This window comes from Scyliorhinus torazame, chromosome 2 (genome assembly GCF_047496885.1).
Source record: "Scyliorhinus torazame isolate Kashiwa2021f chromosome 2, sScyTor2.1, whole genome shotgun sequence".
Lineage (NCBI taxonomy): Eukaryota > Metazoa > Chordata > Chondrichthyes > Carcharhiniformes > Scyliorhinidae > Scyliorhinus > Scyliorhinus torazame.
Window position 1 is genome coordinate 116,251,179 of NC_092708.1, and position 25,935 is coordinate 116,277,113.

At 48.8% G+C, this 25,935-nt stretch overlaps 1 protein-coding gene across 5 annotated transcripts in view; it reads right to left on the reverse strand.

Moving 5' to 3' along the window:
• The window catches only part of ubr3 (ubiquitin protein ligase E3 component n-recognin 3), a 606,570-nt gene that overhangs the window by 236,442 nt on the left and 344,193 nt on the right, over positions 1-25,935 (reverse strand). The gene's annotated exons all lie outside the window — the stretch shown is intronic.

Consider the following 25,935-nt stretch of genomic DNA (forward strand, 5'->3'; position numbering starts at 1 on the left):
AAGAGCAACTATGTCCTGCGGCAAATTAATGCAAAATATTTTGAAGGTCAAAACAGTTACTTTTAACTAGAAATGTCCTAATTAAATAACAGCGTCAAACACTAAAATATTGTTTTCATAGGTCAATGTTAAATCATCTTCTTATTGTACCCATACTGATTAAAAATTGGAAACAGCAAATTATTTAACTCTTATCCAGAAATAATGTATATGCATGACAAAAAAAATATTAATAAGCATTTGGATAATGAACAAAATTATTGAACAAAAGTATCATAGAGACTTCCAGTGACATCACAATCAATATACTGGTGATTTTTAACGGGCTCCCAAACTTATTTTTTCTGGTGAATCCACCATAAAAGCTAATGCAAATTGAGAGTAGCTGGTAGAGGCTTTAGGAAAGCCCAAAGCAACTATCTTCAGCCTCCAGTGCCTGGCCCCACCCAACCTGCTGAAAAAACTCTGCAGCACTGATTTCACATTTTTCTTCAGAGTGCCATGTGTTTGAACGATTTTAATTTTGGGGAGCAGCTAGATCCCACCACCTCCAGTAGCCCGGATCCCTCAACAATCTAACGGCTGTGATTTCTCACAAAAACCTTGGGCGGGATTCTCCTAGCCGCCGAAATTGCGATTGGCGTGGGAGAGAAGAATGGGCGTCAAAACCGAGATCAGGTCCGACGCCGCTCCTGCGATTCTTCAGTCCCCAGAGAATCGCTTCCAATCGGGCGCGAGCGGTTGACACAACGCCGGTCGGGAGCCATTGAAAGAGGCCCCCGCGGCGATTCTCCAAGTGCAGCTGGCCGAGTTCCCAAGGGCGTGGTTCTCTCATGGTTCCACCCGTCAAGAACTCGGTGTGGTGGCTACGGACTCAGTCCGCGGCTGCCCTGGTGGGGGGCGGGTGGATCATTCACCGGGGGTGGCCTCCAGGATGGCCAGGCTACCAATCGGGGCCACCGATTCGCGGGTGCGCGCGATATGGGGGGGGGGCCCTATCCACCATGTCGCGCCGCTGTGTACATGCGCGGACTCCCCGACCGGAAGTGCAGGGCCCCGTATCGGCAGCTGCGAGGACTACTCTGGGGCCCTGCTAGCCCCCCACAAATTGGAGGATCACCCTGGACTTTCTCCCGGTAAGTCCAGAGTGATTCACGCACATTTCTACGCGGGCGTGGAGACGTAGCCCCATTATTGGAGAATCCCGCCCCTTGATTTCACAGAATGTGACCCCTCAGTCAGACCATGAAGTCAAATCCTGAAAACAAAAGGAGGTAGATGAGAAAATAAAAAAGGTAAACTAAATGAACCAAATGTAAAGTGGCAGGGATATATCTCCAGAAACAAAGCATGGACAGCAGAGAAAAATTGAAACGTTAGTAAAAACAAAAAGGTCTGGTGAAGGAAAGAAAAGATTATGGCAGCAAAAGGAAAAAAAGAGTTATCACGGTTTGAGATAGGAATATTGGTGTCACAAAAGGAAGGGTGAACCGAAGAAGGTCTGGAGAGAAAGAAGAGAATAAACTTGAAAAGGTGTCACCTAAGTCATGTATCCAACAAATGCCTAAAAAGAAAACAGTAAGAAGTCTTACAACACCAGATTAAAGTCCAACAGGTTTGTTTCGAATCACTAGCTTTCGGAGCACTGCTCCTTCCTCAGACTCCTTCACCTGAGGAAGGAGCTGTGCTCCGAAAGTTAGTGATTCAAAACAAACCTGTTGGGACTTTAACCTGGTGGTGTAAGACTTCTTACTCTGCTCACCCCAGTCCAACGCCGGCATCTCCACATTATAAAAAGAAAACATCAGGCCCCAGTTTTGACTCCCACTTTCTCACAGATGTTAACAGCAAACCATCAGAGGGCGCGATCCACCGGCTGCGTTGCGCTCATGCTCAGTGTGGCCGGTAAATGCTGGGAGAGGCCTCTCGCGGGCTCCCTGGCAGCCTCCACGCCCCGCGGGATCCCCCAAGTCCCGGATCAGTCAGGATCCGCCACAAGGGAAGGGACCAAACGGCACGTGGTTTTAAACCGACTTCAGTGAACTTACCCGGGATCCACTGGCCTCCCCAGTGAGGCGAGTTCAGCACTGGCCCACACAAACGTGGATCAAGCAGAATGGCACCAAAGGGGTTTCCCAGGCCACCGGAGACGCCTGGGTGGTCAGGGTCAGTACAGGGTGGTCCCCTGGCCCTCCCCTGGAACACGAACACCTTGACACTGCCCAACTGACACTTTGGCACCGCCATCATGGCACTGTCAAGGTGCCCGGGTGGCACTGCCAAGCTGGGAGGAGAACTGCCCGAATGCCAGGGTGGCAGTGCATTGGTCCCGGCCCAAGGGGGGCCATGTCCATGAAAGGAGGGTGGAGGGAGGGTTTGAAGGTTTGGGGTGCGCAGGGCAGGTAAGTAATAATAATCTTTATTGTCACAAGAAGGCTTACATCAACACTGCAATGAAGTTACTGTGAAAAGCCCCTAGACGCCACACTATGGCGCCTGTTCGGGTACACAGAGGGAGAATTCAGAATGTCCAATGCACCTAACAGCATGTCTTTCGGGACTTGTGGGAGGAATCCGGAGCACCCGGAGGAAACCCACGCAGACACAGGGAGAGCGTGCAGATTCCACAAGACAGTGATCCAAGCCGGGAATTGAACCTGGCACCCTGGCGCTGTGAAGCAACAGTGCTAACCATGTGCGACCGTGCCTTCCTGTAAAGGATTCCAGTGGAGCTTCCGGATAGCTACAAATCCAAGTAGGGCCTCTGGGAGGTTGGGGCAGGGTGACTGGTGGGGGTCCTGGAAGGGGAGGGACCTGCAAGTGGGTTTTGGGGGGCCTGATGAGGGGGGACCCCTATGGACCCCATAGCATTTTGTCCTCACTGGGGGTGTGTGGGATAATGCACATGTGTGAGGGGTGACATTGCCCATGGATGGGGGTTGTGGGGGACCAACAAGCTCATTTAGAGATTGGAGCACCTATCAAAATTGCAGCCCAATCACTGAGTTAGCTCCCCAGTGCTAAAACAAATTCTAAGGGTGGGATTCTCCAGCCACGTCTGCCCGGCGACCAGAAATTCCCGCCTGAGGTCAATGTACCTTTACATGATCCGCGTGAATTACATGGCAAAAGAATCCAGCCTTAAGTCTGGGCTAAACAGGTGATAAACTCACTAGGGCTCAAAAAAGTGACTAAGTGACATTAAATAGCGAATAGCGGTGGGGAACTTGCCAGCAGAGTGGGCATGAAACTTCCTGAAACACCCGTCACAAATGAATTAAAAATTCTTTGGGAGAATCGAACCCATAGTTTGACAAAAACATCAAATATCCCACAAAAAAAGTAAACCTCAGTCCAAAAGGCCCATTCCCCATCTCTTCCGTATTACCAACTCTAAGGAAACAAGGCTATAAATTACTGCAACATTCACACACAACCCAATCTCAGCACAGCTATCCACAGGTCAGCAAAATGCCTGATCTATGGACTTCAGCACCAACCAGCTCTTCGTCAGCAAAATTAAGAGACCACAATATGCCAGCAAAGGGCTCCTCAAACACGCAACACCACAGCCACCAAGACTCCTCACCGCAAACACCCATAGCACAGCAAGAAGCACTAGCAGTGAAATAGCTTTCAACTCGTCGATGTGATCACCAATGCTTAGCTGGGTTCCGCCCAGCTCCAAACCTCATCGCTGTCTTGCTCAAAACATGAACAAAGGAGCTGAATTCCTATGGTGAAGGTAGAGTAACTGCCCTTAACATCAAGGCAGCATAGGACCTAGTGTGGCACCTAACAGAAGGCTGAAATCAAAGGGAATCAGGTCAAAACTCTCCAGTGGCTGGAATCATACCCAGCACAAAGGAAGATAGTTGTGGTTGTGGAGACAAATCATCTCAGCCCCGGGAAATCAGGGTGGTGTCCTAGGTCCAACTATCAACAGTTCTTTCATCAGTTATCTTCTTTCCATTATAAGCCAAAAGTGGGGCTCTTCATTAATAATTGCAGTGCTTCAGCTCCATTCACAGCTGACATATTATACCCAAAGCATACAGATAGAGTTTTCCCAGGGACTGCTGGATAGAAACACAAAGATTTACAGCACAGGAGGAGGTCATTCCATGCCAACTGCAAAAAAATCTAATCCGACATTCCAGATCTTGGCCCAGTGGGATAGAATCATAGTCATACAGTAGAGAAAGAGGCCATTCAGCCCATCGTGTTGTACCAGCCATCAAGTACCTATTTATTCTAATCCCATTTTCCAGCACGTAGTCCTTAGCCTTGTGTGCTATGGCATTTCAAGTGCTCATCTAAATATTTCTTAAATATTGTGAGGGTACCTGCCTCTACCACCCTTTCAGGAAGTGAGTTACAAATTCCCACCACCTTCTGGGAGAAAATGATTTTCCTCAAATCCCCTCTAAACGTCTTGCCAATTACCTTAAATCTATGCCCCCTAGTTATTGATCCCTCTACTAAGGGAAGACTAAGTTTTTCCTATCTATCATAACTTTGTACACTTCAGTCTGGTTCTCCCCCTCCACCACCCAGCCTTCTCTGTTCTAAGGAGACCAACCACAGCCTATCCAGCTTCTCGCCATAGCTGAAACACTCCAGCCCAGGCAATATCCTGGTGAATCTTCTCTGCACCCTTTCTAGTAAAATCATATCCTTCCTATTGTGTGGTGACCAGGACTGCATACAATCATCTCGCTGTGGCCTAAAGAAGGATACTTGCCTTTATTAGCTGAGGTATAGAATGTAACAGCCCGTAGGTTATGATGGAACGGAATTCACCGTGTTATCTACCTGTGGACATGCACCTCAAGATTTTGCTGGTCCGCTGTATGTCCTAGCCTCCTACCATTCATTGTGTATTCCTTTGTTTGCTTAGTCCTCCCAAAATGCATCACATCACACTTTTCAGGGTTAAATTCCATTTGCCACTGTTCTGCCCATCTGACCTGCTCATTTATATTGCCCTGTAATTTAAAGTTTTCCTCATCACTATTCACCATATGCCACCTCAATTGGGTATCCAAGTTTTTTCTAAATAAATGAGGGTTTCTGCCCTACCACCCTTTCAGGTAATGCCTTCTGGGTGAAAACAATATTCCTCAATTCCACTCTTATCCTACTACTAATTACTTTGAATCTACTTCCCCTGGTTATTGACGGCTCTGGTAACAGAAATAGGTCCTTCCTACCCACAATATCAAGGCCCCGAATACTTTTGTACACTGCAATTGAATATCTCCTCGGCCTTCTTAGTTCCAAAGAAAACAATCTTGGCCTATCCAATCTTTCCCCATGCCTAAAATCCTCCATTCCAGGAAACATTTTCAAATCTTCTCTCCACTCTCTCTGGTGCAATCACATCCTTCCTGTAATTCGCTGACCAGAGCTGCACACAATACTCTTATTATAGTCCAACTAATGTTTGATACAGTTCTAGACAAACCTCCTGACGCTATCAAGCTCGGCCTGGTCAAAGAAGGAAAATATCCTGTGTGCCTTCTTGATCACCTATCTATCTATCCTTCTACCTTCAGGGGTCTGTGGACATGTACGCCACTGTCCTTCTACACTTCTCAGAACCCTACCATTTATTCTGCATTCCTGTGCTTTATTTATATTTTCGAAGTGCATAACCTCAAACTTCACCGTGTTGAATTCCATATGCCATTTTTCTGTCCACATGACCAGTCCAATGATACCTTCCTCCGGCTACAGCTTTCTTCTTCACTATCAACCACACGGCCAATTTTTACAAACTTTTTAATCGTGCCCCTACATTTAAGTCTAAATCATTGATAAATATCACAAACAGCAGGGGCCAATACCGAGCCCTGCGCAACTTCAATGGAAGCAGCCATCCAGTCACAAGAACACCCATCGACGTTAATCCTTTGCCCCTGCCACTGAAACAGTTTTGAAGCAATTTAGCACTTTCCCTTGGATTCCTTAAGCTTTTAATTTTCCCACTAGTCTGTCTTATAGGACATTGTCAATAGCCTTGCTTAAATTCATGCAGGCTTCATCAAATGTGTTCCCTCATCAACCCTCTTTGTTACCTCTTGTCAAAAAAAAAATCAATATTAGTCAGACATGACCAGCCTTTTAACAAATTCATGCTGATTATCCTTGATTAATTTGTGCCTTTCTATAACTTTGTTGAGTTTTCTTGATTTTATTTTTCATGCACCCTCTTTGCTTTCCGAATTTTCTATTTAATGTCATCCTGCACTTTCTATACTCCTCCAGGCTTTCTGCAATATTGAGCTTTTGGCATCTGACATAAGCTTTCTATCGTTGTCTTGTGCTACATTATATGCCATTTGATATTCAGGGGAGATTTAGATTTTGGAACCGCATCCTTTTCTTTCTGGGAATACATCTGTTCTGAACTCTCTATCTTCCCCTTTAAGGTGTAGCATTGCTCGGACACTGATTTGCCTCCAAGTAGCTCTATCCAGTTCACTTTTGCCAAATCTCATCACAGCTCAGTGAAATTGGCCTTTCCCCAATTTAAATAAATTTTTAATTATTAGCTCACCTTTATCCTATTCTACAACTACTCTAAACCTAACTGAATTATGATCACCATCACTAAAACGCTCTTCCAATTATATCCCTTCCACCTACCCAGATTAATCTCCTAAAACTAAGTCCAGAACTACCCCTCCTCTTGTTGAACATACTGGAGACTGACTAAAAAGGTTCTCCTGAATACATTAAGAATTTTGCATTCGGTACCTTTTACACTAAACTAATCCCAGTTGAAATTATTGTAGCTGAAATACTATTAATGCCCTACACTTCTTATGTTTCTACACTTCTCATAGCACTGCATTTCATATTGTTCCTTTCTCTCCCTCTTACTGTTTGGGCATCTATCCTACACTCCAACAGTGTGATTGCCCCTATTTTGCTCTTATATTGAGCCAAATGGTCTCATTCGATACACTTTTAGCATATCAATCCACCTTATAGATGTGATTGCTTCTTTAACCAATACTGTGATAACTCCTCCATTTCCGTCCCCCTCTATATCCCATCTGAAAACCCTACCATCCGGAATGTTGAGCTGCCACTCATGACCTTCTTTAAGCAGCACTTCAGTAACAGTAAAATCATCTTTTCAAGTGTTTATCAGTTCCCTCAGCTAATCTGCCTTATTCACAAGACTTCTTGCGTTGAAGTAAATACGCCGATTTATACGCCCAATTTTCAAGCCTTCGTTTCATTGGCCTTTCATTGAAACATAGAAAATAGAAGCAGGAGGCCCTTCAAGCCTGCTCCGCCATTCATCATGATCAAGTTCAATACCCTGATCTCGCCTTCCCTCCATATCCCTTGATTCCTTACGGCTATATCTAATTCCTTCTGAAATTACACAATGTTTAGTCTTAACTACTTTCTGTGGTCGTAAATTCCACAGATTCACCACTCTTTGGGTGAAGAAATTGCTTCTCGCCTCAGTCCTAAAAGGTTTACCCCTTATCTTCAAACTATTCTCCCCGCGTTCTGGACTCCCCCACCATCGGGAACATTCTTTCTGAATCTACTCTGTCTAATCATGTTAAAATTTTGTACGTTTCTATTAGATATCCTCTCACTTTTCTAAACTCCAGTGAATATAATTCTCACCGATTTAGTCTCCCCTCATATGACAGTCCTGTTATCCCAGGAATCAGCCTGGTAAACCTTGGTTGCACTCGCTCCATAGCAAGAACACCCTTCCTCAGATAAGGATACTAAAACTGCACACTATACTCCAGGTGTGGCCCTATACAATTGCAGTAAAACATCTCTATTCCTATACTCAAATCCTCTCGCTATTAAGGCCAACATACCATTTGCATTCTTTACTGCTTGCTGTACCTGGACGCTTATTTTCAGTGACTGGTCCACGAGGACATTAAGGTCTCGCTGAGTATCCACCTATTAAAATAATAATCTGCCTTGCTGTTTTGGCTACCGAGGCGGACAACCTCACGTTTATCCACATTAGGGGCGGCACAGTGGCGCAGTGGTTAGTAAATATGGTGGCGTATTTACTTCAACGCAGTAAATTTACTTCCCCACGTAGTCGAGGACCCGGGTTTGATCCTGGCCCCGGGTCACTGTCTCTGTGGATTTGCAAGTTCTCCCTGTGTCTGCGTGGGTCTCACTCCCACAACCCAAAGATGTGCAGGGTAGGTGGATTGGTCATACTAAATTGCTCCTTAATTGGAAGAAAATAATTGGGCACTCGAAATTTTTAAAAAAAATTTATCCACAATATACTGCATCTGCCGTGCATGTGCCCACATCCCGCTGAAGCATCTCCGTATCCTCCTCACAGTTCACCTTCCCACCCAACTTTGTATCACTTGCAAATTTGAAGATAATACATTTAGTTCCCTCATCCAAATCATTAATATATAATGTGAAGAGTTGGGTTCCGAGCACAAATCCCTGTGGTACCCCACTAGTCACTGCCTGACAACTTTTTGCTTCCTGTCTACTAACCAGCCTTCTATCCATCTCAAAGCACTACCCATAATCCCATGTGCTGTAACTTTACATATTAATCTGCTATGTGAGACCTTGTTGAAAGCCTTCTGAAAATCTAAATAAACCACATCCACGGTTCTCCCTGGTAAACTCTATTAGTTACATCTTCAAAGAATTCCAGTAGATATGCCAAGCATGATTTTCCTTTCGGAAATCCATGCTGACTTTGTCTGATTACACCACTGCTTTTCAAATGCTGTGCTATGAAATCCTTGATAATGGACTCCAGCGAACTTCCGGTTGCGGCTATGCCTAGGGAGGTCGCACGTTCGGCAGCTCCCGGGAACGGACTTTTGGGCTCTCCAGAGGGGCCCCAACCGCAATTGTTCGACGGCTTCCAGTGTGGGAAGGTGACAGCACGGTCCCCCCGACATTATATGGTTTGGACCAGGAGTGGAGCGGTGAAAAAAGTGATCTTGGGGCAGTGAAAAGTGCGAGTGAGGAAAAGCAAGATGGCGACGGGTGGAGACCAAGCAGCATGGGCGCAGTGGTCGTAGGAGCAGCAGGAGTTTCTTCAACGCTGCTTTGAGGAGCTGAAGACAGAAATGCTGGCGCCAATGGCGATTGAGAAGCTTGTGGAGACCCAGAAGGCCCAAGAGGCGGCGATCCGGGAGGTGCGGCAAAAAGCCTCGGAGAACGAGGATGAAATCTTGGGCCTGGCGGTGAAGGTGGAGGCGCACGAGGCGCTGCACAAGAGGTGGGCGGAAAAATTCGAGGACCTGGAGAATAGGTCGAGGAGGAAGAATCTTCGGATTCTGGGTCTCCCTGAAGGAGTGGAGGGGCCCGATGCCGGGGCATATATGAGCACGATGCTCAATTCGCTGATGGGTGCAGGAGCTTTCCCGAGGCCCCTGGAGCTGGATGTGGCTCATCGGGTCCTGGCAAGGAGACCCAAAGGCAACGAGCCACCAAGGGCTGCAGTGGTGAGGTTCCACCACTTTATGGACAGAGAGTGCGTCCTGAGATGGGCCAAAAAAGAGCGGAGCAGCAGGTGGGAGAACACAGAGAGCCGAATTTACCAGGACTGGAGTGCGGAGGTGGCTAAGAAGAGAGCTGGTTTCAATCGGGCTAAGGCGGTGCTCCATCGGAAGGGGGTGAAGTTCGGTATGCTGCAGCCAGCGCGATTGTGGGTCACGTTCCAAGATCGGCACCACTATTTTGAAACGCCCGATGAGGCATGGAACTTTATACAGATTAAAAAGTTGCACTCAAATTGAGGGTTAGTCGTGGGGGGATGTTTGCTGTGTTCACTGTGTTTATTACGTTTGGTGAATGTTCTTTTGGTTTGAGTGCTGGGTGGGGATGAGTGAATGGATTTGATGTGGGGGCTGTGGGAGAGTGTGGACGTCGGTGTTGGAGGCGCAGGCCCCCACGGAGGAAGAAAAAAAGAGCTGCGCCAGAGGGGGCGGGGCGGGCTCAGGAAAGCACGGGTCTTTTTCCCGCATTAGGGAAGGATGGGGGTGGGGCCAGGGGGGGAAGGGCGGTGCTGGAGAGGAGCGCACACTGACTGCCAAGGGGAGGGGGGATTCTCACACTGGGGGATCGATGGAATGGCAGGAGAGGCCGGGGTCAGCAGGAGTCAGCTGACTTATGGGAGTGTCATGGGGGGAGCCAAATGGCTAGATGTGGATCTAGCGGGGGGAGGGGGGGGGGGGAACAGGGTTACTGCTGCATTGGCCAAAGGGGAGCTGGAAGTAGGAGAGGTAGTCGGGGCGGGGGTCCGCCGCCTGGGGGACTGGAGGGTGCGGGAGGTGCGGGCACGTGGCTGGCCTAGAAAAGGAGATGGCTAGTCGGCAAGGAGGGGGTAGGGGGCCAAGTAGCCCCCCCAATCCGGCTGATAACTTGGAATGTGAGGGGCCTGAACGGGCCGGTCAAGAGGGCCCGGGTGTTCGCGCACTTAAAGGGACTGAAGGCAGACGTGGTTTGCTCCAGGAGACACATTTGAAGGTGGCAGATCAGGTTAGGCTGAGAAAGGGATGGGTAGGGCAGGTCTTCCATTCAGGGCTGGATGCGAAGAACAGAGGGGTTGCAATACTGGTGGGGAAGCGGGTGTCGTTTGAGGCAATGAATATTGTAGTGGATAATAGAGGTCGATATGTGATGGTGAATGGTAGGTTGCAGGGGATGCGGGTGGTACTGGTGAACGTATAGGCACTGAATTGGGATGATGCCGGATTTATGAAACGCATGCTGGGTCGTATTCCGGATCTGGAGGTAGGAAGCTTGATAATGGGAAGGGGGGGGGGGACCAGCGCCCGGTGTGGCGCCTTGATGTGGGACCATTGGCGGATGAGGAGGTCTGCGGGAAGGTGCGGGGGTGAATTGAAAGATATTTGGAGGCCAGCTACAACGGGGAGGTGCAGGTGGGGGTAGTCTGGGGGGCGCTGAATGCGGTGGTCAGGGGAGAGCTCATCTCCATTAGGGCCCACAGGGAGAAGAGAGAGGGGAAGGAGAGGGAGAGGTTGGGGAGATTTTAAGGGTGGACAGGAGGTTTGTAGTGGCCCCCGAGGAGGGGCTACTCAGGGAGCGACGGAACCTCCAGGCGGAGTTCGACCTGTTGACCACAGGGAAAGCAGAGGCACAGTGGAGGAAAGCGCAGGGGGCGACGTACGAGTATGGGGAGAAGGCGAGTTGGATGCTGGCACACCAGCTTCGTAAGAGGGAGGCAGCGAGGGAGATTAGTAGAGTTAAGGATAGAGGGGGGAATACGGTGCGGTGTGCGGTGGGAATAAACAAGGTATTTAGGGACTTCTATGGGGATCTGTACAGGTCTGAGCCCCCAGCGGGGAAGGAGGGGATGCGACGATTCTTAGATCAGCTGAGGTTCCCGAGGAGGAGGTGGCTGGTTTGGGGGCGCCGATTGGGCTGGAGGAGCTGGTTAAAGGATTGGGGAGCATGCAGGTGGGGAAGGCCCCGGGGCCGGATGGGTTCCCGGTTGAATTCTACAGGAATACGTGGACCTGCTGGGCCTGTTGCTAGTGTGGACTTTCAACAAGGCGATGGAGGGGGGGACCTTGCCCCCGACAATGTCTAGGGCGCTGATTACTTTGATCCTGAAGCGGGACAAGGATCCACTTCAATGTGGGTCGTATAGACTGATCTCGCTCCTCAATGTTGATGCTAAGTTGCTGGCAAAGGTGCTGGCTTCGAGAATTGAGGACTGTGTCCCGGAGGTGATTCATGAGGACCAGACGGGATTTATGAAGGGTAGGTAATTAAATACAAATGTGCGGAGGCTCCACAATGTGATTATGATGCCCCCGGTGGAGGGGGAAGCGGAGGTAGTAGCAGCTATGGATGCGGAGAAGGCCTTTGACCGGGTGGAGTGGGAGTATCTTTGGGGAGTGTTGCGGAGGTTTGGGTTCGGGGAGAGGTTCATCAGCTGGGTCAGGCTGCTATATAGAGCCCCGGTGGCGAGTGTGGCTACGAATCGACGGAGGTCGGAGTACTTACGGCTGTACCGGGGGACGAGGCAGGGGTGCCCCCTGTCCCCCTTGTTGATTGCACTGGCAATTGAGCCTCTGGCCGTGGCACTAAGGGAGTCCAGGAAATGGAGGGGACTGGTCCGGGGGGGAGAGGAACACCGGGTGTCGTTGTATGCTGACGACCTGTTGCTGTATGTGGCAGATCCAGTGGAGGGGATGGCGGAGGTCATGCGGATCCTAAGGAAGTTTGGGGACTTTTCAGGGTATAAACTCAACGTGGGGAAGAGTGAGCTCTTTGGGGTGCATTCAGGGGACCAGGGAAGGGGGATAGATGAGCTACCGCTGAAGAGGGTGGAAAGGAGCTTCGGTACCTAGGGATCCAAGTAGCTAGGTGTTGGGGGGCCCTGCACAAGCTCAATTTGACGCGGTTGGTGGAGCAGATGGAGGAGGATTTTAAAAGGTGGGATATGCTGCCACTCTCACTAGCAGGTAGGGTGCAGTCGGTCAAAATGACAGTCCTCCCAAGGTTTCTCTTTGTGTTCCAGTGACTTCCCATTATGATCCCCAAGGCCTTTTTCAAACGGGTAAGTAGGAGCATCATGGGTTTTGTGTGGGCGAATAAGACCCCGAGGGTGAAGAGAGTGTTTCTGGAGCGTAGCAGGGACAGGGGGGGCTGGCGCTGCCGAATCTGTGCGGCTATTATTAGGCAGCCAATGTGGTGATGATCCGTAAGTGGGTAATGGCGGGAGAGGAGGCGGCATGGGAGAGGTTAGAGATGGCGTCCTGAGTGGGCACGAGCCTGATGGCGCTGGCGACGGCACCGCTGCCGCTCTCGCCGACAAGGTACACCACGAGTCCGGTGGTGGCAGCGACGTTGAAGATCTGGGGGCAGTGGAGGCGACACAGGGGCGAGGTGAAGCCTTGGTTTGGTCCCCGATTCGGGAGAATCATCGGTTCATCCCGGGAAGGATGGATGGGGGGTTTCGGAGCTGGCATCGGGCAGGGATTAGAATGGGGGACCTGTTCATCGATGGGACGTTTGCGAGCCTAGGGGCGCTGGAGGAGAAGTTTGGGTTACCCCCGGGAAACGCTTTCAGGTACATGCAAGTGAGGGCGTTTGTGAGGCGGCAGGTGAGGGAATTCCCGCTGCTCCCGGCACAGGGGATTCAGGACAGGGTGATTTCGGGTGTATGGGTTGGAGAAGGCAAAGTTTCGGCGATTTACCAGGAGCTGAAGGAAGAGGAGGAGGCCTCGGTGGAGGAGTTAAAGGGCAAGTGGGAGGAGGAGCTTGGGGAGGAGATAGATGAGGGTCTGTGGGCTGATGCCCTGAGTAGGGTTAATTCTTCCCCCTCTTGCGCCAGGCTCAGCCTAATACAGTTCAAAGTTACTCACAGAGCGCATATGACAGGGGCGAGGTTGAGTAGGTTCTTTGGGATGGAGGACAGATGTGGGAGGTGCTCGGGAAGCCCGGCAAATCACGTCCACATGTTCTGGTCGTGCCCGGCACTGGATGGGTTTTGGAGGGGTTTTATGAGGACTATGTCCAAGGTGGTGAAAGCCCGGGTCAAGCCGAGCTGGGGGTTGGCATTATTTGGGGCAACGGACGAGCCGGGAGTGCAGGAGGCGAAAGAGGCCGGTATTCTGGCCTTTGCGTCCCTGGTAGCCCGGCGGAGGATTTTGCTATTAAGGAAAGATGCGAAGCCCCTATGTGGAAGCCTGGATCAATGACATGGCAGGGTTCATCAAGCTGGAGGATAAAGTTTGCCTTGCAAGGGTCTGTGCAGGGGTTCCTCAGGCGGTGGCAACCGTTCCTAGACTATCTCGCGGAGCGTTAGGAGGAGGTCAGCAGCAGCAGCAGCCCAGGGGCAGGGGGGGTCTTTTGGGGGGGCGTTTGGGTGGGTGGGGGTGGCTTCCCTATTGGTGCTTTTAAATGTCATATGGGGGGTTATTGTATATGGGGAAATCCAATTTATAATTTTTGATTGTTGTGTTCTTGTTTCTTTCTTTTTGTTGGGGGGGGCGGTCTGTTGAAAATCTGTTGAAAAATTTGAATAAATATTTTTTTTTAAAAAAAAGATAATGGACTCCAGCAATTTTCCCACAACCAACGTGAGGCTCACTGGTCTGTAGTTCCCTGCTTTCTCTCTACCTCCCTTTTTGAATAGCAGGGTTACAATCGCTACCACCATTCCAGAGTCCAAACAATTTTGGAAAGTAACTACCAATGGATCTACTATTTCTAGGGCCACTTCCTTAAGTACTCTGGGATGAAGATTACCAGGCCCTGGAGATTTGTCCACCTTCAATCCCATTAATTTCCCCAAAACCATTTCTTTATTAATACTAATTTCCTTCAGCTCCTCATTAAAACTTGAGAATCTCAGAACTTCCGGTACATTATTCATGTTTTCCTTTGTGAAGACAGAAGCAAAGTACGAATTTAGTTTCTCAGCCATTTCTTGGTTCCCTGTTATGAATTCCCTCTTTCTGACTGTATGGGGCCTACATTAGTTTTTATTAACCTTTTTCCTCTTTACATACCTGTAGAAACTTTTACAGTCAATTTTTATGTTCCCCACTAGTCTGAGAAACCCCGCCATGTCGCTAACCCACACACCCGACTTCGGGGGCTCCGAGTCCCTTCATCCTAGTAAGATCTGTCTCCGGGTCACCAGGGAGGCAAAGGCCAGGACGTCAGCCTCTCTCACCCCCTGGGCCCCCAGGTCTTCCGACACACTGAAGATTGCCACCTCTGGACTCAGAACCACCCTCACTTTTGAGACCTCTATCATGACGTCAGCAAACCCCTGCCACAAACCCCTCAGCCTCGGACATGCTCAAAACATACGGACATGGTTCGCAGGACCCCCCCCGCCGCACAGCGCCCACACTTATCCTCCACCTCCTCAAAAAACCTGCTCATCCGGGCCTTGGTCATATGCTCCCTGTGGACCCCTTAAACTGTATCAGGCTGATACATTAACTCTCCTCAGGACCTCCTCCCATAATGAGGCCTCCAACTCCCCACCCAGCTCTTCTTCCCACTTTCTCTTCACTCCCCTATCGGGGCTCCCTCCCATTCCATCAGCTCTTTATAGATCTCTGAGATCTTCCCTCTCCTACTCCTGTTCTCGACACCACCTTATCCTGTTGCTCCTGGGGAGGCAGATGCAGGAAGGTCATAACCTATCTCCGCACAAAATCCCTCAGCTGCAGATACCGGAACCCATTACCTACTGGCAACTCAAACTCCTCCTCCAGCTCCTCAAAGCTCAGGAAACCTTCATCAGTAAAGAGATCTCCAAATCTCTTGATCCCGTCCACTGCCAACTCCGAAACTCCCCCGTCCAGCCCCCCCGGGTGGTTATCACATATCGGTGCCCACACGGACCCCCCTCTAACCCCATGTGCTGTCTCCACTGTCCCCACACCCTCAGGGATGCCACTACTACCGGGCTTGTGGAGTACCGAGCCGACGAGAATGGCAGAGGTGCCGTTAATAGTGCCCCCAAACTCATGTCCTTACATGATGCCACCTCCACCCACTCCCATACCAACCCCTCCCCACTTCCTGACCATCACAATATTCGCTGCCCAGTAGTAGTTAATGAAATTAGGGAGGGCTCTGCCCAAACCCAAACCACCCCAGGACCTCCCATAAGCATTCCCACTCCACCCGATCAAAGGCCTTCTCTATGTCCATGGCCACCACCACCTCAACTTCGTGCCCCTCTGGAGGCATAATAATTACATTAAACAACCTCCTAATGTTGGTCGCTAAGTGCCGCCCCTTAACAAACCCCATCTGGTCCTCCCTATTACCTCTGGGAAGCAGTCTTCGATCCTTGTGGCCAGGATCTAGCCTATCACTTTTCTTATTCTCCTTTCTGTCTTTTCCTCTTGTTCTTGATTTTCCCAGCTCTGTATCCTTACATACATTCCCATCCCCGCCAAATTAATTTTCATTCTTGTTTACAACGAGTTTTCATTCTTGCTTACTAACTTTCTGCCTTCTATTTCTAGATTTGGTTCTCTTCCTTCTGAATCTACACTCAGGTTTCCATCCTCTTGAGACATCCTAATTCCAACTGAAAAATAATTCTTCCCCCCCCCCCCCCCCCCCCCCCACACCACCACCACAAACAAAAATCTGCTCCAGTATAAGCTACTTCTTCCTGTAACAATCCCATCTATCCAGAGTTATATGCACAGATATAGGGCCAATAGCCAACTCGGATTATGCCCAATGATTCCCTCATGTTGCAATCTTACAGAACTGTGAAAGTTCCGTGTAGGCTATGCACACACTGGACCCTATGTAGTAAGTTACTGTGCAAAAAAAACTCAAGGGCCCATGCATTGCACAAAAATATTAGAGGATGCATTGATTAGGCCCTTCAACCTCATCATATTCAACCATGTCCTCTTCCTCTCATGCACCAGCTTATCAATATAGTCCATATTTCAATGCGTGAGTTCCTATATGTCTCAGGAGTTAAGCTCTGCGGCAGAAAACCAAGAATCCCACATTACTGTGGGAAAAGTAGACATCAGGGGTCACATACATCTCTGCAAAAAAAGTGTACCAACCCAGTGCTCTGGATAAAAAAATACAGGAGTTACAATCTCAACATTTGAGACAACAGAAAACCATTGTGAAAGCCCTGTGAAAGCCTACAGAGTATCGCGATCACAGCTCATCATAGGATGCTGAAAAGTTCCATCATTACAACAAAATCAAAAAAAGAATGACAAGCCTTCTTCTGGCTTACCCCCTTTGGCAGTAAATGTATACCAAATCCATTGCTTCAATTAACTTAACTGATGGTAACTTCACCTCAGATGCCACGGGAAAAGCCTATGCTACTAATACACATCATTCAATGTGGCTTAGTGTCAAGACATGGCATTAAAAAACCATGTGCACAATTGCAATACCACCTCTCACTTTCCCAAAAAATTGCGGTTGCTTGATGTCTAGTTTTCAGCCAATGAATTCCAAATGCCAGTAAAATGGCAAAGGGTCATCTGGACTCGAAACGTCGGCTCTTTTCTCTCCCTACAGATGCTGCCTGACCTGCTGAGATGTTCCAGCATTTTCTCTTTGGTGGCAGTAAAATACCTCCACAGAGCCCGTGTCTATCTGCTGACTTCCTAAAGCTCTCATATAATATAAATAAGAAGTTAACAAAGTATCATCCATACCATCTAATTTGAATGTCTCCCCAGCTTACACGAGATGTTCTATGTAGAAATCCTGTATGTATTCTTGCATCGTCAGGAGCTAGCTTCAGGTATCTTGCCATACACATCCACATCAAAACCCACTACCTTGCACCATGTCCCATAATCAATCTATATGCTAACCTAAATCAGGTGGAATGATTTTACTTACCCCTATCATGTTTTATAGGGTGAACATGAAGAAGGTCAACATTTCTCAACCTCCTCTACCTATTTCTGATCTTTCCCATCAAGGTACCAGTTCAAGTGTTCTGCCACCTAGTTACATTACCAAGGCCTCTGGACAGTAAAAATGCAGCAAAGGCCTCAAATAGCACCAGCTCTGAAACTACAAGACAGCATTAATTCTCTCAAATTTCAGACACTTGGCAGATCTTATCAAAAGAATTGTAACATGAATCAGAGCCCCCACGCATAATCAATGGAGCCAGCACATCCTTCCCAAATGCCATACACACCTGCCATTGACGCAGCTTCAGAATAAACCGATAGAAAGGCAGAAGCATTCAACTGTTGCTGCAACTCTCAGCCTTAAGGGCTGTGCTTCCTTAAAGATCTTGCAGAATCCATCAGTCCTCTCCCGAATATAGCATAGATTCTAGGAGGACTTTAAGCCTGACAAGAGACATTACTAGATTAGGTCAATTCAGCTAAGAGGAACTGCTATGCCCTTTCATTAGCCAGTGAAGAAATTTCACTGTGCCAAACTTGTCCAATATCAAGATCTACAGATAAAGGACTATCGCCATAACAATGCAATATTTTGCAAGCTTTAGTGTAAGCCAATCCCTTTGGTGCTTTCCTTTCTCTCCCCAACAACCTTATCCACATGAAGCTCCACTTTTAGTACCATTCTCAGCTCCAAACCAAGGATGGAGCATCAACCTTAAGGATACCTGGAAATGTGATCTAGGCTGACCACGAAGGGAGAAGTGGCAAGGATTGTGTAGTCATCTCCCAAGCACCATGAGCAGCAGCAAAATGCAGGAAGACTAATTCAAAATAATAAAGACGCTTCAAAATGCTTCAAAAATTCAATTTCTCCATGCTAGACAGTGTTGAAGAGACTGTAGGGAAAAGGGCAACCTCCTACACACACTCTGTCTCATATCCAACTGTTATGGGCAACCAAGAAGATCACCAAGAATATAACATATTTTATGATCCAGAAGACCCAGCTCAATGTTTGTTGGGCATGTCCACTGAAGAGAAAAGCAAGCTAATTATTAGCCGCAAGAATAACAAGAATGACCGTGGACTTTTCCCGGATTTTTTCACCTATCTGCATTTGTTTTTCAAAATAAATTTCAACATCTCACCAATGGTCTTTATGTATGATCTGCTTTCATCATTTAACCCATTGATTTTCTTTTCACGATTAGAGGATTGGTTGTCTCTAGTGCTCTCTTAAATAAATTATAATCTCTCTCTTTAATATGATGCCAAAGTTGAAGAAAATATTGGTTAAGGAAAACAAATGAGCAGGTGCAAAGTGAAATGTAATCTTGAAACATAGATCAGCAATTTGTTGACAGGTAGGAATGCTTGGGTTAAGAAATGAAGAGATAGACATCCAAATTTACCGATAACACTACATTAGGAGGCATATTAAGTTGTATGGATGGGCGGGCTTAAATACATTCCGTTATGTGCACCCACCCTTGGGAACAAAACCCTGGAGTTGGAAAGGGACAGAACAGATTCACCAGAATTATGTCTTAAAGCGGGACAGGCTCACATTTGTATAGTGCCTTTCATCACCATCAGACATCTCAAAGTGCTTTAGTCAACTAAATATTTTTGAAGTGTAATTACGGCTATCCTGTAGGGAACGTGGTAGCCACCTTGTGCATAGAAAGTTCCCACAAACAGCAATGTAATATTGATCAGATAGAGACTTCCAGGTGCGGCGATGACCAGCTGAGTCGCACGTTTCGGCAGCTCCCGGTGAAACGGACTTTTGGGCTCTTGATAGGAGCCCCAACGGCAATTTTGACGGCTAAAAACACTGTGCGGTAAACCAGAAGGGAATCCCCCCTGGATACGGATGAAAAAGGAGGAGAAAGTGGCCGGATTGCAGTGGATCCTTTAGAACAGTGGCAAGGAAGGCAAGCAAAAACCAAGATGGCGTCGGAAGGTGGCAGTTTAACATGGGGCCCTGAACAACAAGAGTTCTTGAAATGCTGTGTGGAAGAGCTCAAAAAGGAAATGAAGAAAGAGCTGTTGGCCCCGATACTACAGGCGATCGAAGGGCTAAAGGAGGAACAAAAGACCCAGGAGCGGGAGCTTCGGGTCGTGAAGGCAAAGGCAGCCGAGAATGAGGACGACATACAGGGCCTGGTGGTGAAGACGGAGATGCATGAGGCACATCAGAAACGATGTGTGGAAAGGTTGGAGGCACTGGAGAACAACGCAAGGAGGAACAACCTGAGGATTCTTGGTCTTCCTGAAGGTGCGGAGGGAGCGGATGTCGGGGCATATGTGAGCACGATGCTGCACTCGTTAATGGGAGCGGAGGCCCCGGCGGGTCCGTTGGAGGTGGAGGGAGCATACCGAGTGATGGCGCGAGGACCGAGAGCAGGAGAAATTCCCAGAGACATAGTGGTGAGATTCCTCCGTTTTAAGGATAGAGAAATGGTCCTTAGATGGGCAAAGAAAACTCGGAGCAGTAAATGGGAGAACGCGGTGATCCGCGTTTATCAAGACTGGAGTGCGGAGGTGGCGAGAAGGAGGGCGAGCTTTAATCGGGCCAAGGCGGTGCTTCATAAAAAGATAAAATTTGGAATGCTGCAACCGGCAAGACTGTGGGTCACATATCGAGGGAGGCACCACTACTTTGAGACGGCGGATGAAGCGTGGACTTTTATTGTGGAAGAAAAACTGGAATGAGCGGGTTATTAAAAAGAACGTTTGAACAAAGTGGTGGGGCGAATGTGGGGGGCGAAGAGGGGGGTTAAAAAGGGGGGAAAGAGGAGTTTTATGTACTAATCCTGCGATGTAGTAACTTTTCTCTCTTCCACAGGTGGTGATGGGGGGAGGAGGGGAGGTGGAGGAGATGGGGCGTTGGCCATTGGGGGCGGGGCCAAGGGAGAAGCGCGGGCTTGGTTCCCGCGCTATGATAATCATGGCGGGAATAGAGAAGCAGGAAGGAGGGGGCGTCGCACGGTGCAAGCCGAGGTCACGGGGGGAAGCCGAGGTCGGCCAGAGTTTGCTGACTTCTGGGAGCAACATGGGGGGAGTAATTACGCTAGCGGGGGGGGGGTGGGAGGGGGGAATTACTGGGTTGCTGCTGCTGGGGAGAGGGGGGAGCTGGTATGGGAGGGGATGGGCGGGGGGGGGCACCGCCTGGGGGAGATACAGCTGCGTGGGAACCGGGTGAGGAGCTGGAAAAAGGGGATGGCTAATCGACAAGGGGGGGGGTAGGAAGCCCCCCAACCCGGCTGATCACGTGGAACGTGAGAGGGCTGAACGGGCCGATAAAGAGGGCACAGGTACTCGCACACCTTAAGAAACTTAAGGCAGATGTGGTTATGTTACAGGAAACGCACCTGAAACTGATAGACCAGGTTAGGCTACGCAAAGGATGGGTGGGGCAGGTGTTCCATTCGGGGCTAGATGCGAAAAACAGGGGGGTGGCTATATTAGTGGGGAAGCGGGTAATGTTCGAGGCAAAGACTATAGTGGCGGATAACGGGGGCAGATACGTGATGGTGAGTGGCAAACTACAGGGGGAGACGGTGGTTTTGGTAAACGTATATGCCCCGAACTGGGATGATGCCAATTTTATGAGGCGGATGCTAGGACGCATTCCGGACCTAGAGATGGGAAAGCTGATAATGGGGGGAGATTTTAATACGGTGTTGGAACCAGGGCTGGATAGGTCGAAGTCCAGGACTGGAAGGAGGCCGGCAGCAGCCAAGGTACTTAAAGATTTTATGGAGCAGATGGGAGGTGTAGACCCGTGGAGATTTAGCAGACCTAGGAGTAAGGAGTTCTCGTTTTTCTCCTATGTCCATAAAGTCTACTCGCGAATAGACTTTTTTGTGCTGGGAAGGGCGTTGATCCCGAAGGTGAGGGGAACGGAGTATACGGCTATAGCCATTTCGGATCACGCTCCATACTGGGTGGACTTGGAGATAGGGGAGGAAACAGGAGGGCGCCCACCCTGGAGAATGGACATGGGACTAATGGCAGATGAGGGGGTGTGTCTAAGGGTGAGGGGGTGCATTGAAAAGTACTTGGAACTCAATGATAATGGGGAGGTCCAGGTGGGAGTGGTCTGGGAGGCGCTGAAGGCGGTGGTTAGAGGGGAGCTGATATCAATAAGGACACATAAAGGGAAGCAGGAGAGTAAGGAACGGGAGCGGTTGCTGCAAGAACTTTTGAGGGTGGACAGACAATATGCGGAAGCACCGGAGGAGGGACTGTACAGGGAAAGGCAAAGGCTACATGTAGAATTTGACTTGCTGACTACGGGCACTGCAGAGGCACAATGGAGGAAGGCACAGGGTGTACAGTACGAATATGGGGAGAAGGCGAGCAGGTTGCTGGCACACCAATTGAGGAAAAGGGGAGCAGCGAGGGAAATAGGGGGAGTGAGGGATGAGGAAGGAGAGATGGAGCGGGGAGCGGAGAGAGTGAATGGAGTGTTCAAGACATTTTATAAAAAATTATATGAAGCTCAACCCACGGATGGGAGGGAGAGAATGATGGGCTTCTTGGATCGGCTGGAATTTCCCAGGGTGGAAGAGCAGGAAAGGGTGGGACTGAGAGCACAGATCGAGGTAGAAGAAGTGGTGAAAGGAATTAGGAGCATGCAGGCGGGAAAGGCCCCGGGACCGGATGGATTCCCAGTCGAATTCTATAGAAAATATGTGGACTTGCTCGCCCCGGTATTGACGAGGACCTTTAATGAGGCAAAGGAAAGGGGACAACTGCCCCCGACTATGTCTGAAGCAACGATATCGCTTCTCTTAAAGAAGGAAAAGGACCCACTACAATGCGGGTCCTATAGACCTATTTCCCTCCTAAATGTAGATGCCAAGATCCTGGCCAAGGTAATGGCAATGAGAATAGAGGAATGTGTCCCGGGGGTGGTCCACGAGGACCAAACTGGGTTTGTGAAGGGGAGACAGCTGAACACGAATATACGGAGGCTGTTAGGGGTAATGATGATGGCCCCACCAGAGGGGGAAACGGAGATAGTAGTGGCGATGGATGCCGAGAAAGCATTTGATAGAGTGGAGTGGGATTATTTGTGGGAGGTGTTGAGGAGATTTGGTTTTGGAGAGGGGTATGTTAGATGGGTGCAGTTGTTGTATAGGGCCCCGATGGCGAGCGTGGTCACGAATGGACGGGGATCTGCATATTTTCGGCTCCATAGAGGAACAAGGCAGGGATGCCCTCTGTCCCCATTATTGTTTGCACTGGCGATTGAGCCCCCGGCGATAGCGTTGAGGGGTTCCAAGAAGTGGAGGGGAGTACTTAGAGGAGGAGAAGAACACCGGGTATCTTTGTATGCGGACGATTTGCTACTATACGTGGCAGACCCGGCGGAGGGGATGCCAGAAATAATGCGGATACTTGGGGAGTTTGGGGATTTTTCAGGGTATAAATTGAACATGGGGAAAAGTGAGTTGTTTGTGGTGCATCCAGGGGAGCAGAGTAGAGAAATAGAGGACCTACCGTTGAGAAAGGTAACAAGGGACTTTCGTTACCTGGGGATCCAGATAGCCAAGAATTGGGGCACATTGCATAGGTTAAATTTAACGCGGTTGGTGGAACAAATGGAGGAGGATTTCAAGAGATGGGATATGGTATCCCTGTCACTGGCAGGGAGGGTGCAGGCGGTTAAGATGGTGGTCCTCCCGAGATTCCTCTTTGTGTTTCAGTGCCTCCCGGTGGTGATCACGAAGGCTTTTTTTAAAAGGATTGAAAAGAGCATCATGGGTTTTGTGTGGGCCGGGAAGACCCCGAGAGTGAGGAAGGGATTCTTACAGCGTAGCAGGGATAGGGGGGGGCTGGCACTACCGAGCCTAAGTGAGTATTATTGGGCCGCTAATATTTCAATGGTGAGTAAGTGGATGGGAGAGGAGGAGGGAGCGGTGTGGAAGAGATTAGAGAGGGCGTCCTGTAGGGGGACTAGCCTACAGGCTATGGTGACAGCCCCATTGCCGTTCTCACCGAGGAACTACACCACAAGCCCGGTGGTTGTGGCTACACTGAAGATTTGGGGACAGTGGAGACGGCATAGGGGAAAGACTGGATGGAGCCTTGGGGGGGTCCCCGATAAGAAACAACCATAGGTTTGCCCCGGGGGGAATGGATGGGGGATATGGAATGTGGCAAAGAGCAGGTATAACGCAACTGAAAGATCTGTTTGTGGATGGGAAGTTCGCGAGTCTGGGAGCGCTGACCGAGAAATATGGGTTGCCCCAAGGGAATGCATTCAGGTATATGCAACTGAGGGCTTTTGCGAGGCAACAGGTGAGGGAATTCCCGCAGCTCCCGACACAAGAGGTGCAGGACAGATTGATCTCAAAGACATGGGTGGGGGATGGTAAGGTGTCAGATATATATAGGGAAATGAGGGACGAGGGAGAGACTATGGTAGATGAACTAAAAGGGAAATGGGAAGAAGAGCTGGGGGAGGAGATCGAGGAGGGGCTGTGGGCAGATGCCCTAAGCAGGGTAAACTCGTCGTCCTCGTGTGCCAGGCTAAGCCTGATTCAGTTTAAGGTATTACACAGGGCGCATATGACTGGAGCACGGCTCAGTAAATTTTTTGGAGTGGAGGATAGGTGTGAGAGGTGCTCGAGAAGCCCAGCGAATCATACCCATATGTTTTGGTCATGCCCGGCACTACAGGGGTTTTGGATGGGGGTGACAAAGGTGCTTTCAAAAGTAGTGGGGGTCCGGGTCGAACCAAGCTGGGGGTTGGCTATATTTGGGGTTGCACAAGAGCCGGGAGTGCAGGAGGCGAGAGAGGCCGATGTTTTGGCCTTTGCGTCCCTAGTAGCCCGGCGCAGGATATTGTTAATGTGGAAAGAGGCCAAGCCCCCAGGGGTGGAGACCTGGATAAATGACATAGCAGGGTTTATAAAGCTAGAGCGGATTAAGTTCGTTCTAAGGGGGTCGGCTCAAGGGTTCACCAGGCGGTGGCAACCGTTCGTCGAATACCTCGCAGAAAGATAGACGGAATGGGAAAAAGAAGGCAGCAGCAGCAGCCCAGGATCGGGGGGGGGAGGAGGAACCGTAAGGACTCTCAGGATTGTTAATATAAACTGTATAATATGTATAGGTCGTTGCGACAGATAATTATATATTGGACTGTTAAATTGTATTTTTGGACAGTGTTACTTGTGATAAGGCAGTTGCCAATTAGGGTTAGTTTTCATTTTTGTTATTTATTATTTATTCATTTTTTGTTTATAAAATAGGTCATTGTTATTTGTGTTGTTATAGTATTGTGTAGAGGATGCACAATGTACTGTGTTGGTTGACCAAAAATTTTCAATAAAATATTTATTAAAAAAAAGAAACAACATAGCATACAAGGCTATGCACTAAAAAAAAATATTGATCAGATAATCTGCTTGCGTAATGCTGATTGAAGGATAAATATTGGTGAGGACACCAATGATAACTTTCCTGATCTTCGAAATAATGAATGGGGTCTCTAAGACCTGAGAGGGGAGCCTCAGATTTATGTTTAATGTCACATCTGTCAGTTGATAAATTCTTGATTTCTCGAGGAATTAAGGGCTATGGAGAGAGAGCGGGTAAATGGAGTTGAAATCAGCCATGATTGAATGGTGGAGTGGACTCGATGGGCCGAATGGCCTTACTTCCACTCCCATGTCTTATGGTCTTATGGAATGTCAGCCTTGATTTTTGTGCTCCGTTCCTGCAGTAGGACCTGAATCTGGAAATGTCTGACTCAGAGGTGAGTTTGCTACCAACTGAGCTACAGCTGACACAAAAATGGTTTAAAGGATTAAACAACAAGAACAGGTTGCATAACTTTGCCTTGCATTCTTTTGAATTTAGAAATTTGAGATGTTATACAAGCAAGGTGTTCAAAATCCTGGGTCAATTGACATTTTCAAGACTTTGATCAATAAGCAAAGCATTACAAGTGATAGGGAACGCAGATCCACAAATAGAGTTGGAGTACTTATCAACTGTGATCTCACTCATTTTTTAAAAAAACTTAAGAGTACCCAATTCTTTTCTTCCAATTTAGTGTGATCAATACAAAAACCCTGCACATCTTTTTGGATTGTGGGGGTGAGGCCCACGCAGACACGGGGAGAATGTGTAAACTCCACCCGGACAGTTACCCGGGGCCGGGATTGAACCCCAGGTCCTCAGTGCCATGAGGCAGCAGTGCTAACCACTGTGCAACCGTGCTGCCCCCTACTGTGATCTAACTCAATGGCTCCAGGTGCTGAATGGCCAATTCCTACGTTCCAACTATTTCTATGCCTCTGAGACACCTTTCACAAATGAAAAACCCAGGTTTTTCTTGATAAAAGCAAATTACTACGGATGCTGGAATCTGAAACCCAAGAGAAAATGCTGGAAAATCTCAGCAGGTCTGGCAGCATCTGTAGAGAGACAAAAGAGCTAAAGTTTTGAGTCCAATGACTCTGTGTCAAAGCCAGAGCTCAGAGCTCTGACATTAAGTTTAGCAGCATGG